The sequence below is a fragment of the Aptenodytes forsteri genome, unplaced genomic scaffold (assembly GCF_000699145.1).
Source record: "Aptenodytes forsteri isolate BGI_AS27 unplaced genomic scaffold, ASM69914v1 Scaffold122, whole genome shotgun sequence".
NCBI classification, from domain to species: Eukaryota; Metazoa; Chordata; class Aves; order Sphenisciformes; family Spheniscidae; genus Aptenodytes; species Aptenodytes forsteri.
The window spans coordinates 1218942-1231681 of record NW_008794009.1 but is presented as its reverse complement, the minus strand read 5'-3'; the positions used below and the strand labels follow the sequence as shown (position 1 = coordinate 1231681).

General features: G+C 36.5%; 1 protein-coding gene across 1 annotated transcript in view; it reads left to right on the top strand.

Moving 5' to 3' along the window:
* Positions 1-12740, top strand: part of PARK2 (parkin RBR E3 ubiquitin protein ligase) — a 659837-nt gene that overhangs the window by 100265 nt on the left and 546832 nt on the right. The window lies entirely within an intron of this gene.

The window sequence follows — 12740 nt, the reverse complement described above, 5'->3', positions numbered from 1 at the left end:
TGGCGAGCACCTCCGCCAGCTCCCTCAGCACTCTCGGGTGGATCCCATCCGGCCCCATAGACTTGTGAGCGTCCAGGTGGCGTAGCAGGTCATTGACTGCTTCCTCTTGGATTATGGGGAGGTTCATCCTCCTCACCGTCCCTGTTTAATCTTTTAAACAGAAGTGTTTTAGTTCTGAACAGAAGGCAGCATACGTTTACTAATCTTCATTTAGTCATTCTGTGGTACCTTTATCTGTTTCCTTCAGTCTGTGTAAACCTAGATAAATGTAACGTCCAGCAAATCACTACACAAAAGTCTGTGATTAGCTAGTTGTTGTTGGCATCAATTTTTATAAAAGTATTACCTTTAAATAACAGTAGTACCTCCCCCTCAGATAATCTGAAATGTGTCTGCTGATGCCTTTGATGGGAGCTCAGAATTAGACAATTAGGGTGTGTCTGTACTAGTGTCTTCACTTGAATCAGGAGTGTGCTTTTGAAATGGATCTCCTGATCATCCCCATTTACTGTGTTTTGGTTTGCATCATGGAGCAGCCTCAGAGCGAATGAAGCAGATGCCTTTTGAATGAAACTAAACAGGGAGATGAATTTCAGGACTTCACCTACTACACTCCAGTTGCAAAAGAGTGTACAGTCATTAAGGTGAGACTAGAGGTAGTCTAAACTCAAAAATAGCCAACCACTCCAAAAACCTCAGCCCCCAAACTTTAGTGTGGATGTCAGGTCCTCAGTACCAACTGTTTTGCTGTGGAGAGCTGCTTCTATTGGTCTGCATTACTTGGTAATGCAAGTTAGGTTGCTTGCTTGGTTACTTGGTAATGCAGACGTAGCCTGACAGACCTGAAGAAACCTCCATCTCAGGAAAACATAATTTTTGAAGCCTTGGCACCACTGAATTTTGCAGCATATGTCCCTTCCCCATGAACACTCATAGATTCCCATTCTTCCTGCATGTATTTTCAGAATCTGAATCTTGATCTGAATCCAAATTACACAAGTTCTCATCTGCATGAAAAGACCGGAATAATCCAGATTTTTTAGATGTTCAAAGTAAGAGTTAGAACTTATCTGTGACACACATATAAAAAGCATGTGATATGTTGCAAACTGAATGTATACAGAAGAGAGAAGACCATGATACAAAAATCTTCAAATTAATTTTCAGGAACCTTTTGTCTTAATAATCTATGCTTTCCTAACTAAATTTGAATAGTCAACTTCCCTCTCATAGCTTGATGGTATATCACTGAAGATTTCTATCTTAAAATTGAATGGCTTCAGGGGGAAATTGAAAATTTTTTTTTCAGGTAAGGATAAAAGCACACTTTTAACAAAAGTTTCCTTTATCTTTTTTATGGGTCATTATTTTCTTGTTCTGATGTTCAAAAACTTCTTTCATCTGTGACTCAACAAGGCTTTCTCACCTCCCTTTTATAGTGGTAAATTTAATATACAGGTTGGTTATTTAGCAGAATGAGTCTGGATTCACATTTATGTCATGTTTTCCATTTATGCTAGACATTTTTTTAAAAATCACACAAAATACTTAAAAGTAAAAAAAGGATATTTTCATTTTAATAGCAAATTTTAATTCTTTATATTACATCTTCTTAGCATTCACCTAGCTTGTGTTAGTGTGTGTTCTTCCTTTTAAAATAAGACATGATTGCACATGGGATGGGAAGGAAAGAGGTGACAAAGTATGCCCACATGCACTGGGCATAGGAATTAACTTATTATGTGAGTGTTTTCTGACATGGCATATATCTTACAATTAGAGATGGTGAAGAATCTGTAAGCTGTCCAACTATTTTGTAACATACCTAACTATACCTCTAGCAAACCATTCCCAGCCTCTTCTACCCCAAAGTAAAATCCAGTTAGATATGTAGCTTTACTGCGTGATATTGCACTGCATAGGTTTTCCAGCAATGCCCAGTAGGTTTGTTTATTGTGCTGGGATATTTTTGGTAGGCATATCCCAAAAATCAATTCTAAGAGCATTTTCACCTGGCATAGTAACTGTTAGGTTAAAAGCAAGCCTTCAGGTAAAATCAGGGAAAGCTCTGGAAAATATTTTATTTCTTGTCCATGTTTATACTGGATTAACAAGTTACCAAGTAAGCCCACACAGGATGCCCACTAAGCTTTATTTATGGCTGCTCTCATAGCAACTGCTCAATAGATATGTAGCTTTACTGCGTGATATTGCACTGCATAGGTTTTCCAGCAATGCCCAGTAGGTTTGTTTATTGTGCTGGGATATTTTTGGTAGGCATATCCCAAAAATCAATTCTAAGAGCATTTTCACCTGGCATAGTAACTGTTAGGTTAAAAGCAAGCCTTCAGGTAAAATCAGGGAAAGCTCTGATTTGAATTTGATTTCTTGTCCATGTTTATACTGGATTAACAAGTTTAAGCCCACACAGGATGCCCACTAAGCTTTATTTATGGCTGCTCTCATAGCAACTGCTCAAACTGATATATAGATGCGTGCACTGGGATACGTAGAAGACCAAAGTGCTCTCTGGTTGGGATGTATACCAGACGCTGGCCATAAAACATGAAAAAGATACCTGTGAATGACTAGTTGAAGTAATTGAAATAAATATGTATAGCTATTAAACTTTTGATGCACTAGGCAATAAATTCATATGAAAATTCACTTTCCATAGGGGAGTATTAACTATACATAGGAATTATTTGAGAACTCTTTGGAGAAGGGAATTTCTCAAGTTCCTTTCTGCAACCCTACAGCTGCCACCATAGTCCCCCCATCAGCACGAGGGACCACTGAAGTCTTCAGGACGTTTTCAGAGTTCTGCGTAGTAAGTGACTCCCCACTTTTTCAAACACAATTTATGTCTCATTTATGTCCTGACACCTATTAGGTGTCAGCGTGAGGCCACTTTTCTGCTCACTAATGCTTAATGTACACGTTAAGTGAAGACAGAGAAGTGTGACCAGTAGCAGCTTCTACCTGGCTGAGAAAAGTTAAAGAAAAATTTAAAGGGAAGAGGAATTAAGAATTAAATCTTATGTTAGTCAAACAACATATAGTCCACAGTCCGGAGGCCGTGCTGCATGCTGCAGGCTGCTAACAGTGCTGGCTTATGAGACCTTTTCTGAGTTTAGTACCTTTTATCACCATTTAACCCAGAATAAAATGTGTCCAAAATGTAATTCATTCAAGCATTTTACAAAATGCACTTGTTACTTGCTCTTTTTTGGTGTTGCTTGAGAAGAAATCAGAGCAATGGAAAAAACGATCCATACCTGGCAAATAATAAGCTTTCTTATTTTATGTTTACAGCTGTAGATAACATGTTTAGAGAGTGTAAGTTCTATCAGGTAGTTCAGTGTGGAAGATGGAATAATAATGAGGTGCACTCAACTGCATTTAGGAGGGAAGGAAACAGTCACAAAAACTTAACTGTATTCATTTTTAATTTAGTATTATAAAGTTTCCATTGATCTGTTACTTTCTATACAGATATTATAATAAATTGCAATTTTATAGGTTGTTCTTAGTGTACAGTACATGAAATTACAAGAAGGAAAAAATTGTTCATTTACTGAGTAGAAAAATTTCATGTGAATTTAGTATTCATTTGACTATTTCTCTTCCATTTTATATCAGCATGATATGTTCTTAATGTCACTGTTGAGGTACTAATAGCTTTGTAAACTTAATAACAAAATGATTGGCTGCCTTCTATGTCTTTTGCAGATCATTATGCGGAGTTTTAAAGGGAATAACAATAATCTAAGCAGGTATTTTAATGTTGCAAACTATCTCATATGCTGCCAATAAAACATTTTTATTTAGATAGGGATTAATTGATCTTTCGGGAATTTGTGCTAGAAGGCCTACATTCAAGAAAAGGTACCATATTAATAATGTCGTGGTATTAGTAATGTCATTTGGAAATATGTATATAGTATTGCTAGGGTCTTAAGTTGTGTACAAAAAACAATAACCCTGCAAAGTTCCTAAATGAGAATTTTGTCTGTGTTCCCTCCACTGAGCTAGAAATTAACATTAAAGTTTTGTGTCTTATAAAGTGAAAAAGATGGAAATGAAGCATAAAGTGATTTGTGAGTGAAGGAAGAGGGGGAATTCTGGCTTAGTTTAAATTTAATGCGAGAAAGTTGAAATACTATTGGTTGAATACATTTCCATTTCCAGCAAATTATTAACTCATTAAGGGACTAGTCAGTATAAAATCATACGTCTTGTACCTCTCTTTAAAGAGTATCATTCAGAGCAGAACCTTTTTAATATATGACCTATTGTGTTGTGCTGTAAATCAGAGGATTTTATTTTTGTAAAGGCTAGTCAAGGCTTCCTGCTACACGGAGGGACCATTAGCTGGAGGAGCTGTAGTAAATCACACAATATCTACCTATTTCCTCTTGTCCAACTTCCATTGTTCCCTTTGCTAAAAAATAATGGATTCTTAATTTGAATGTGTATGGATTAACCCTTTTTATATGGCATTACATAAAAAAGTACCTGATGGAAGCTAAGTAGCAAGCAGTTCTCATAGTGGGTATATCGTGTTCCACATGGAAATTCAAAGTAGCGGTAAGATTTATGGTTTTCAGTAAATGTCTCAGGACTCTTAGGATTATCTTTCCTTACAAAGTGTAGATGGGGTTTCTTCCTCTCACCTGGCACTTGCATATTGGACAGAGTCCTTACAGAGGTCTTCAGAAAGTTCAGTCTCACAGGAAGAGAAAATATATAGTAATGTATACCAATATTACTCCTGTCATTACTGTTTGCTGTAATCCTGAATTACCAATTGGCAATTGATAATTGCCACAATCAGGAAAGTGACAAATTCTCAGAACATGAATGTTTCTCTAGGGGAGGTTATAGAGCAGCCCTGATTTGTTACTCAGGAGCCTTTCCTGGATTCCACTAAACTTCATTTGGCTATGTAAAAATAATTATTTTGCCTTTTGCTCTACCATTCTCAAACAGTAAGAGACAAACCCTGTATCGTACTTACAGTACAGTAACGTCAGATTAGGTCTCTTTATATGAAAATATTTTTTGTGATGCTGTTGTGTTTTGGGATGAAAGTTTCAGAGAGTCTTCAGAGTGTCAAATTAGCAAAAATTAGCAGGCATTGCACTTCATCAGTGTGGGTCGCTTTATCAGTCCCTAAAATGAGTCCAAAATGTATTGTATTCAATGTGGGATTGTAAAAAAATCTAGGCAAGAAACAGCTTATTACCTTATGTCTCAATGAAGGTGAGGTTTTAATAAGATACCTGCAAAGACCACCAGTGCTTAAAAAAAACATAGCATGTAAGAGAGAGAGAGAACAATAAAGAATAATGTCAGAAGGTCTATTTTGAAATTAAGACATATTGAACATTCAACCAAATCCCCAGTTTTTAGATTTGTCTGAAGAAGGTTTTGCTTTTTTATAATGGGAATGTCTTTCAGAGACATTTGCTTAGGTTTTGGTTGCAGTCCTAAAGCACGCATTTCAAACACTGATTTAGCCATCATCTCTCTTTTTTGTTTTTTTTCTTCACTTCTCTCGTTTCATGGCACAGAAGTGATTTTTCCCAACACATGAATCAGCCCAAACTTTAGGCTTCTGTGATGGAGAAAAAAGTTTTCATTAGCAACATTTGAATGCAAAAACCTCATCTTTCCGGAGGTATCTTCCAGGGCAGGATGTGACTGGGAATCTGTCTATTCCTTTCCAGTCTTGCACTCCTGCTCTCTAAGACATATTCTAGGACAGCCAAGCCAGGATCTGCAAACTCTAAAGGATATGAAAATTGGAATTGCAGCAAGTTTTTCTGCCCCACCACAAACTATTGAGGAAAAAATCTATATTTGGGAAATACTGAAAGACAGTGATCACCTTAGAGATAGCTTTTGATAAGGAAGAGGTCTACACATGTAATTCACATTTAGTGAGTCACATGTAAATGATTCACACAAAATTAGTTTTTTATTAATTTGAAATACATCTAAATGCACTATCCTGCATTCTGAGCTGATGTATGATGCAGAGTTAAGAGGCACCTGGTAGCTAACCTGAATTAACCATTACATGAAACCCACTTAGAAATCCTTTGCTTATTTTATCCTATAGTTAGCTTGTCATACACCACACAGTCACTAATTTAATAGAAACAACAAGATACATTTTCTAGTGTATTATTGAAACTGTAGCTGCAGTTTATTATTATTTATGTTCCAGAAATTTGAAGGGATTCCTCCTGAAATAATTTTGGCCTAATAATGACTTCTTAATTTTTCAAATTGAAAAGACTTGAAAAAAATATATTCTGTGTTCATTTCTTACCTATAAGCCTCTGAAGTTTCTAACCTTCAGGGAAATTCAGCAGATACATTGTAATTCCAATTTTTTGTCCTTTATATAGATATCATGGGCTGTGATTATCTTTTCAAGAGGAGAAAATCTGAGGATCTTGGCAGTTTCTAGTATATTTTATTTGTGTAACATGAAAAATAATTAGTAGCAATGAGCAATCATCATGTTTCCGTGTCCTGTATGAGGCCAATTTAACATTCTGTGCACTTCTCCCCATCTTAGATGGGGAGATGCCACAGAGCAGGAGTCATTGGCAGAGATACCCTGCCACTCAAACAGAGTTGCGGTGGAGTCACTGATTTTTAATAACTTGTCTTTCATTCCTGTTCCCCAGGAAGGCAATGAATGGAGAATGTCTTGGAGGAATAGGTATGCTTTGGGCTGGTGGTTTTCTGGGATCACTGCAGTCAATAGTATCATGAAAATCCTGTCATCAATTTCTTATATTGGTAATTGGGGTGCAAAGCTCTACAAAAGTGGACTTGGAACTGAAAACTAGAGTGAGAGCTGGAGGAGTCTCACTTTCCTGAGCAAAGATCAGTCAAGTATACCTGTGTTTAAAAGGAACTTTCACTGTGAAGTTTTCTGATTATCTTCAATTCAAAGCTATGATTTTTATAGTGCCCAGTGAGGTAGCGTAAGATCCCACCACCTCTAATGGCTGCAGGTTGTAAGGAAATCAACAGGTCAAATATCTCTCCAGTGGCTCCCATCTAAGTGCCATACTTTTATATAAGCTTCATCTCCTCACAAAGAGTCTGTAAGTAACAAAACTCTCAGACTTTCTTCCACATTTGTTCCAAAGTTAGTCTTACCTAAATAAATAGTTCAAGACTTGGCACTCTTCAGTTAGCCTGGGACTTGCTAATGGGATAAAATAAAAAGGATACAAAGATATTACAGATAAAAATTTAAGGGTGGGGGGAGAAGGAGGGAGACATAAAAATAACCATAACACAATGAAGCTACAGTGAATGTGGCTTATCTGGGAAACAATAAATTTATATTGCTGTTTACTGTATCCATCTTCATTAACTGTCATTACGGAAAGAAGTTTTAACCATCATATCACATTAAGAATGTCCCGTCCTTACTTTAAAAGTGTTTTGAAGATACATTGTTACCTTTCCTCTTAAAACAAGGCAATTTATTATATTCCAGCATCTTAATATGGCAAAGGCCTGCCTCCCATCCACTGGTGTTTGTTTGCCGCTGGTTGTGTTAAAAATGTAGTGATTCCACGTCACTCATTTGCATCTGCTTACTTTCAGCTTCACTGTTACCTGCTGAACTGAAAACTCCCATGCACTCCTTCCTTCATTTGCTGCAATAGTCTGTCTTTTGAACTCTAATGGTAGTCCTTAAAATGATACGAGGTTTTGGATTTAGAAAGCAATGAATCCTTTTTCATACCACATTTTTTATATCTTTCCTTTTATTCTATTTCTTTAGCATGGTCAATATTTAAACTACTGCAAGAACTGAATAGGAAGAGATTATAAAAATTAGGGTACAAATATTCTGCTAAGTAAAGGGTTTTCTACCTTTTCATCACATTAATTTGAATAAATAATTTCAATAATACATCTATTTTTCCTTCTAGGCGTTGCTTAGCACCCACAATATTCTGAATACTAAACAAGTACAGTAATGTATAACTCTGAAAATGCTGAAAAGGTGAACTGAAGTCAAATACAGATGTATTCCACAGCATCATAAAATAGCAAGTAGTTTCTGATTGCTGGGATTTAACTGCTAAGTACCCTGTGTAATTTAGGCCCAGTGGTGCACTGGCTTTTTTCCCTTGCCCCATGTGGAGCAATATTTAGTTCACTGCCACTCAAAAGACAGAATTCACACAAATGGATGGCAATATCAGATCAGGGTGCTGATTTGCTTCATTATTTTAACAGTGGTTAATTTTCCCTTCAGATTTCCCCTTGCCATGACCTGCGGAAGAGTCTCTGAGCCCAGAAGCTTATTTGGTTTTTCTTTCTGTATCAGCTGGTTAAATAAAAGATGTTAAGTCTTCTTGCAAATCTTGCTTCCCATTTCTTAGGCAATCATGGCTCAACAGAATGTTAATACTGTATGTGTATTTTTTATTTTAGGTAATCTCTACTTTCAAGTTCATTAATATTTCAGCTTTTGCTTCCTATGTAATAAAGGATATTTTTTTGTTGTTGGTTTCTTCTTCTTGCTTGTTTGAGTCATTGGTCTGTGATCAGGGAATGAAAATAGTGTTGTTGTTCCAATTGATTTCCTTTCTGTGTCTGCTGCTTTTGAGACTTGGTCTCTGTCCTTGGGTTGTGAGAAGGTTAGAGCAATAGTAGAGTGAGGTTTGGTGGGCTTATTTTTCTCTCCTCTGGGAACTTCATATGCTTTTTTTTTCTGTTTAGAAGGTTACCTTTAATGCCTCTTTACACTAACCATGAGAAAATATTTTTCCAATAAAGTTGGTGTGTCATCTGCACTTTTACATGGGTCCTATTGGTTTGAAGAGGTATATTGTGCTATAGGTACCCTGGAGAGATTTTTTATTATTTCATTCATTCTGCAGATTAATGAGACAAAAATGTTCCCCTTATTTTCCCATTGGATATTGAAATGCAGCACAGTTAAGAAAAAGCCTAACTGGAAAGCCAACATTTTGATTCTTGTTGATCATTCCTAGAAGTTTAAAATACCTTTTCTTGAGCATTTACGTTGTATGAATCTCTTATTGAGTGGCATCAGGCAGTCTATTATATGGTTAATCTGAATAGGCAGCGATTAGGCAAACTGTTACTGTTTCCACTCTATAGGCTCCAGGCATTCACAGGCAAAGATGTGGCTCTCCAGATAATAGGAAAAGTTTGAACTGGGTCTTAGGTAGTGGAGTGTGAACGATTGCTTTTTGAGTTTGGTAGGCAATAAAAAAACCCCAAACACCTAAAAAAACCCAACTGGTGGTTAACATAAAATGAAAATATTTCCAATTCCTTTTCAAGACAAAACACTACAAGAAATTAGGTTTTTACATGCAAATCCAAGGCTTTGAATTCAAACTATTCTCTGTTCTAGTGGGGTTTTTTAAATTAAACATTTCAAAATAAAGTGTATTGCACTTCAGAAAATATAATATGACTTCTAGTGGACTACATATTTATTAGATGGACAACACTTCTTTCAGTATTGATGTTTCTATCAAAATATGTTGTCAAGAAGATATGAAGCAGAAATCTTTCAGAACAAGAGGATTTCAGAGTTACTGAAATAGTCATCTTTTCCCTCTTCATAATTTAGCTCAGTCTCCTGAAGTGACCTTCTAGTTAGCCCACAGCTGGCAGCGCCAAAGGATATTGTGTTATTCACTCAGGGTGTGCCGATTCAGCCTGGTGAAATTCAACTTGAGAATTCAGAAAAAAATATGAAAGCAAAAGTTTTGAATGAAAAAAAAGTTTTAATTTCATCTGCTATGAATTCATTTTTCCAGGTCGGCCAAAACCCATTCTCTGTAAAGGACCAGTCCTTAATACTGGGTGTCATCACTTCCGGGTCTTCTCAGCTCCCTTTGCTCTAGTGCAAGGAGATACTTCATGATCTACAATATATACACTTGCAGTATTTCCCTTTGGAATATGGATCACAGGCATTAATTTGGATTTACAGATAAGACAAGACAATATCTCTAGAATCATTGATAATAGATATTCTCAAAAGAAATGTTTCTTGAGGCGTAAAACTAATACATGAAGAAAATGAAAGTGACATTGACATAAACAATTGTATCTTAGATTTGTGTTACAATAGTAACCTAAGGCAAAACCTAAACGTCTACAGAAATAGTTTGAATTCTACCTCTTTTCTCAGAGAAAAAAGCTGCAGACCTAGCCCATCTGCTGTCTACAAAATGTAGTCTTCTATAAAGCATTAATCACCCTAATTCTGGGAAATCCTTGGTGATATTCTCATCCAGGTCTCTTCACAATTAAGGTATGATCACAAACCTTTTTGGTTTTTTTTCTTGTACTGTCTTCTCAGTTTTCTTTCAAAGGTTGAGAATTACTTTCCTCCTTTAAACACAAGCCAAATTCAATTCAAATGTAGTCAGAAACATTACAAAACTGATGATTTGGGATTCCATGTTTATTACTGCTCAGTGACTTCCATATCAAATATACTCAGTGTACAAATCAAAGGATGTTGTTTGTTTTTCCTGGCTGGTATCTTTGAAAGCTTATCCTGGGATCTGTTAATTAAGCTTTCCTGTGTCTGTGACCTACATTATCAATCATCATCAGTAGTGATGTTCGGTGTTCCAAAGTTTGTTCTTGTTTTTGATAAAGAGATGCAAGAAAGCTAAGATGCAACATGTTCACCTGCCCTTTTAAAATTAAAACTTTTATTAAGTGAAATCCAGGAATACACTATTGCTATGGTCATATGGATGTACAATTGCCCAAAGTGCAAATTTTACATCTTTTTTTTTGAAGTATGTGGTTCTTGACATCATTGGAGAGAGAACAGTAGATAAGATAGGGCTCTATTTTGTCAGCCCTTCCTTTGTTTCTAAGCTGACCGCATACCCTCCAGCCTGCAAAAAGAATGGAAGAAGTACTTTTTAAAGATCAATCAATTTAAACCATACATCTAAATGTGTACAGCAGTCAAGATCAAGCAAAAGTGGTTGAAAAAGGTTGTGGTTTTGTGGGGGCATTTTGTTTGATTTAAGCAGCCCTTGCCATCCCTCTTATTCTGTCTTCTGCACCATCCCCTCAGTGTGAATGTAGCACACCATCAGGCTGTGAACTGAGTCAGGGAACTGATGCAAACTTTAAAAAGAAACAAACTGAGAAGGACAGTAGATGGTGAGAAAAAATAAAAGGCAGGACAGGGGCTGCTTAAGCAAGCAAAACTGCCAGAAGAGATGCTCATTAAAACATGGTTTGACTGATTGACAGTTGATTAGGGGTTTCCAAGGTTTTGAGTTTTTGCATGTATATCTATTGCCCTTTGTAATTCTAGCTGTAACTGAGCAAATCACTTTTGAGCTCCTCATTCGCCTAGGTTATTAATTTCATTATTAATTTCTCTTAGGTTATTAAATTCTTTAATGTTATGCAGTATTCTTAGCTGGAGAAGTTTTAGAGTGGCAGCTGCGTTTTGGATTTTGTGTTAATGAATGAAATTATTAAGCTGTTTAAATGGATCTTGTTAAAATGTTAGGAGCAACAAGTTGTACAGAAAAAGGAGACCTTTAATGTCAACATAATGTTTTAAAGTTGAAAGCTAATAACTGCTTTGTTTGACTGCAGTGTCCATGCTCTGACAAATCTCTGCTGGCTGATTACTGCTTCACTAAGGAGAGATTTTTATTAAAAATTCAATTTAAAAAAAAAAAAACACCAACAGATCTTTGTCTTTTAGAACTGCATTACATAAGAAAGAAAGAGTGGAGGGGGAAATACTGAGAAATAATGAAAGAGAATGAAGGAAAACCACTAAACAGAAATGAGACCAGAGGAGAAAAAGTGGTAGAAGAGAGAGAGTGGGATAATAACAAGGTTATAAACAGCACTAAAATATCTGTAAAGGAATCTTTTGCAATTTAAAGTGCATGTAATAATTGCAAATGCAAACTAAAAATTTTAAGTATTGTGTAGATACTGAGACAAATGCTTCTGAATTCTCTTTCTGTTCCTCCCAAATGTAATCAGCAGTCTGTCTTGACATTTCAGTGCAGACATGGCCAACCTAATGATGCTGCGAAGAGTTAGAAAGTTCTTTTCTTGAGGGAAATTCAAACTTCTTTGTGTGCAGGTTGATGTTTGTATGTGGTTCATTCATAACACTGGAGAAATAGGTGTGGATCTCCAGGAGGCGTCACCCAAAAAAGAACAATTTTTGTTGCAAAGCGTGCTGTGGAAAGTTCAACATAAATCTTTCTTGAAAGCCCTTCATTAATGATAGGTCATCCAAAATCTCTGTAATTTCTAGTTCTGAGGTAGTATTTTGCTTTTCTATTCCGTATTAGGAAAATGCTGAAAAAAATGTGAATTCTATCCTGATTTATCATGGATAGGCCTTTCATAAGATCCTGTCCTGGTTTTGGCAGGGCTAGAGTTAATTTCCTTCCTAGTAGCTGGTACAGTGCTGTGGTTCGGATTTAGGATGAGAACAATGTTGATAACACACCGATGTTTTAGTTGTTGCTAGGTAGTGCTTACACTAGCCAAGGACTTTTTAGTTTCCCATGCTCTACCGACTGAGAAGGCTGGAGGTGCACAAGAAGCTGGGAGGGGGCACAGCCAAACTGGCCAAAGGGACATTCCATACCATGTGACGTCATGCTCAGTACATAAACTGGGGAAAGCTGGCCGGGGGGGCC